The sequence below is a fragment of the Myotis davidii genome, unplaced genomic scaffold, assembly GCF_000327345.1.
Source record: "Myotis davidii unplaced genomic scaffold, ASM32734v1 scaffold663, whole genome shotgun sequence".
NCBI classification, from domain to species: Eukaryota; Metazoa; Chordata; class Mammalia; order Chiroptera; family Vespertilionidae; genus Myotis; species Myotis davidii.
In genome coordinates this window covers 1,659,122-1,663,291 of record NW_006295816.1, presented here as the reverse complement: position 1 = coordinate 1,663,291, position 4,170 = coordinate 1,659,122, and the positions used below count along the sequence as shown (strand labels likewise).

Below are 4,170 nucleotides of genomic sequence, written 5' to 3'. Positions count from 1 at the left end.
GCACAGGGCTCCCAGCCCCGCGGGAAGGGGGCTCCCGGGCTTCCAGGGCAGAGGGCACTACCTGCCCGCTAGGAGCTGCCAGGCACAGGAAGCAGAGCGGAGGCAGGCACACACTCCCCATCCCACCCACAACCCCCAACCACTGCCCGCCAGGCCCTCCCGCCGACAGTCCCCCACTGCCCACAGGCTGTGTCTCAGACCTGAGTGCACCAGCGCACCCCCATCCCACCTCACCAGTCCACACCACTGTCCTCCGGCTGATGTCCTCCCAGCCTCCACGGACCCCCTCTTCCCCGGCCGCTCCCTCCAGCCATGACCCAGCAGCGGCCAGGAGGGAGGGGAGTGGGCCTGGCAGCCGGTGCAGCCGGCATTCAGGGGCACTTGCAGGAAGATTCTTAACAGAGCGGGTGAGAGAGGGCGGCCTCGCGTCCACAGGCCCTGTCCTGGAGGAGGCCGTCCAGCCGAGGAGGCAGGAGGCCAGAGAACTCCCGAGAGCAAACAGGCGTACAAGGCGGGCGGCCGCCGGGTGGGCTGGCCCTTTGTCCCTCAGGAAGACGGGCAGGTGAAGAAAAGGGATGGTCTGTGCCTCCAGAGCCAACAAGACACGTGTTGCTATTCACGCGACAGACGTGCAGTTTCTACCTGTCACCAACCCCTCCCTGCGTCCAGTGGGCATGTGACTCTCGCTGACCAATCAGTGGTTTAGATGGTGGTGCAGGGATGAGCATGTGACCTTGGCAACAGGGCCAGGGGGAGCCGAGCCCTGTCACGTGTGAAGGAGCAAGAGGATCGTTTTCTCCGCATCCTGGAGGTCAGGACGGGGGGACACGGAGGGGACGCGGGGGGACACGGGGGGACACAGTCCGAAGTGAGCCAGACAGAGGTGCAGATCTGGCTCCTTCACTCTGGACTCAGCTGTCTTGACTCTGCCCTTGGACGTCCAGTCACACGAGCCAATAATACTTTTTCCTCTAAAAGCTCCACACAGAAGCCTGAGCACATACTCATGGGCTCCGACCCCCTGCCGCGGCCATGCTTCCCCCTGGCCCTCCCCAGCCGCCTCACCCAGGCGCGCGGGGCCCTTTCCGCCGAGTGTGCTCTGAGCTTGCTTTGCACTCACCCTCCCTCTGCCCCAGGTCTCAGACCGAGAGGGTCCCGATCAGAGCCCTCTCTGGGCCGCTCAGTGTGAACCCCCCGCAGCCCGGGTCTAGTCACGGCTTTGCTGTCTCCACGCGTGGGGTGGGGCTTCCTGGGAAGAGGGGTCTGAGTGGTGAGGCTTCTCGTCCTGGACCTCAGGGCGACCTCCCTGGGGGCTGAAGGGGGCTGGGCAGGGGTGGCAGGTGCTAAGGCTCCAGCACTCGCCCAGAGCCCTCCCTCCGGCCCGTCAGCCAGGCTGTCAACAGGCGCCTCACCTAAACGGAAGCTCCAGGGAAGGCTGGCAGCCCGTGACTCGTGCCCAGAGCCTGACCACACCCTCCCCGTGCCAGGTCAGGCCCAGGCAGACACCCGCACGCAGGGCCTCCCAGGGAGGACACTGGCTGGGGGGCTGTCTGAACCCACAAACTCCCCTCTGCCTCCCCCAGATCGCCAGGAGCTTGCTGGCCTCTCCCTCCATTCTCAGAGGATGGAGCTCTCCGCTGGGTCCACACGGCTGGGCCTGCAGTAGACTCCCCGGCCCCGGGACCAGCAGTGGCGAGTCTTCCTCAACTACACAGTGCCCGCAGCTCCTTGGCACTCCCAAGCCGCCGCCCACCAGATGGGAGGGACCAGAAACCTCCTGGAGGTCTGCTGTCCGTGAACCAGGCCTGGCACGTGGCCAGGAGATGGCAGCCGCCAGCCAAGCCTCAGGGCTTCAGAGCCAGAGGCAGAGCAGGGACCCGCAGGACTGGCCTTGCCAGCAGGAGGCCAGGCGGCCACCTCAGCCCTGGTGGCCTCCCTGGACCCCCAGGCACCACCACCCAGCAGGGGCCTGGCAGCCGCAGGGACCAGAGGCTCGGGTGGTGTGTGGGCCAAGAGGTAGCTGGGGGGAAGCAGCTCCTGTAGGGAGGTCCCCAGGGAGCACGGCCCGCGCTGCCAAGGGCCTGCGGTCAGAAGGGCAGAGCCTGTGGGCTCGGGGGCTCCGAGGGCCTTTCTCAGCTGCTCCTTCACTCAACTGCTCAACCGGCAGGAGGACAGCTAAGGCGGCACGGCCCACCGAGGCCTGGTGACCAGGCCGGGCTCTGTGAGCGCCACAGCGAGTGAGCGGCCGGTGGTGATCTGTCTGCAGTGCCTCCTGCCGCCCTCCTCTGGCTCTGGGCAGCAGGGGGCGTGGGCAGAGCTCAGGCGGCTTCTAATCTTCCCCGCAGGCACCCGTGACGTGACGTGATGCTGAAGCTGGCCGCCCCGCCCTTTAACCGCAGAGGGTGGGCCCGGAGGAGGCTGCCCAGGTACCTGCTTCTACTCCGGGCAGTGCCTCCTCCCTGCCGCCCCACGGCTGCCAGGAGCTCTAGGCCCTCAGCAGGCACAGGCTCTCTTTCTGGTGGGTGAGGCTCCCCACCGCCCCACGGGCAAGGAGGGGGTGCAGGCGTCACAGGCCCGCTTTCCTGCGTCAGCAGTGCCGCCGGAGGCCCGCCTCCCTGGAGAGCAGAGTTCAGTGGCGGCCCCTGGCACTGGCGGGGCGTGATGCTGCGGTCATGCTTTTTTTCTATTTTGGTGCCGGTTGAAGCACCAAGAAACAGCTTACAAATGAGCCCCCCCTGCTGGTGCCCAACCCAGAGGTTCCGGGAGGGCCCGCCAGCCAGGCTGAGTCACTAGCCAGGTCCCGATAGGAGGTACATACCCCACTGTGGCCCCGGGACAAGGGAAGGCAGAGGCGGGTCCGGGTCCCTCCAGCATCCGGTTTTCCTAAACTCGCCACAACCTGCTTCGCCTGTCAGCTGCCTGGCCTCGGGCTCAGGGGCCAGCACACAGAGCCCTACAGTGCAGGGCTCCCCGATCCAGGCTGGCTCGGCCGGGCACGGCCCAGGGCACGCCTGCGCCAATCTCATCAGGTAAAGCCCCCAAGGGAGGCCCTGGAAACCTGCCTGGCGTCCGAGACTGGCCATGGAGCCCGCCTCCCTGGACCTGGCGTGCCCCCAGGCCCCCACATGGACCACGCACTCCCACAGGCCTCCCGCCTCCACCTGCTCCCGTCCAGCTCAGTCTAAGGTGCAGCCGAGCTTCCCTCCTGTGGAAGCCCCAGGGGTCTTGCCACAGCCTCGCACCAGGCGCCCGGCCTCCACAGCCCTGGCGCCCGGGAGGGCCCTGCGCTGGCGGGGTGGTTCCTGGTCAAGGCGGCCTCCCCCACTGGCCGCTGGCTCCAGGGCTGAGCGGCACGTCGGCTTCCGTTCCACCCGATTCTCCAGAATCAAGGGCCGTGCCCAGCTCCTAGGAAGGACTCGAAAAGCACCACGGAAGGAGGAAAGGCTGAAGAAGCTGAGGGCCATCCTCTGGGGGGGGACCCAGGCGCCTGCCCGGGCCAAAGGGGGAGCGAAGCAGATCCTAGAAACAGCCAGTTCCGCTTCCTCCCGCTGCTCCTGCCTCTGCTTTTCTCCATCGGTCCCGCTGCCCCCTCCCCTCCTGGTCCCGCTTTATCTATTTCTCTCTTTTGCTGCCATGTCCATGCTGCCAGGCTGGCTGCCCACACCGGCCGGAGGGAGAAAGACCTCGCCCGCCAAGGGCCTGCCCCTGGGGACCTGCTTCCGTTTGGGCTGGAGGTGGAGGGAGGACACCTCGCCTCCCCTCAGCCACACCGGATCCGTGTCCCACTCACACCTGCCCGCGCTGCTCCCGGCCTGGGCGGCAGTGCGGCCAGGAGGGAGCCGGGACGGGGGCGAGGCTGGAGGCTGCTGCGAAGGGCTTTGCTGCTCCCAGCTACGCCCCCGGCCATCTGGTGCCCAGCCCGGCTGGCCAGGAAGGAGTGGGATGCAGGCAGAGGAGGCGGACCTTAGCCATGGCGCACTCCCTCCCTTCGCACACCGCCCACCCTGAGGAAGCAGCCCAGCCAGGCTCGCAATGGGGGTGGTGGGAGCACAGTGGACGAAACAGGCTTGGCTTGGTCTCGGCAAAGTCTAGACTTTGGAATAGGCCAGGAAAGGCCGTGTTCACTCCTCCATCATTTTCTTCAAGGGGCTTATAAGCAACTTTGACCAG

At 66.9% G+C, this 4,170-nt stretch overlaps 1 protein-coding gene across 1 annotated transcript in view; it reads right to left on the bottom strand.

Annotated features, from left to right (window-relative positions):
- Positions 1 to 4,170, bottom strand: part of BSN (bassoon presynaptic cytomatrix protein) — a gene marked incomplete at both ends in the record, with an annotated part of 27,753 nt that overhangs the window by 20,088 nt on the left and 3,495 nt on the right. The window lies entirely within an intron of this gene.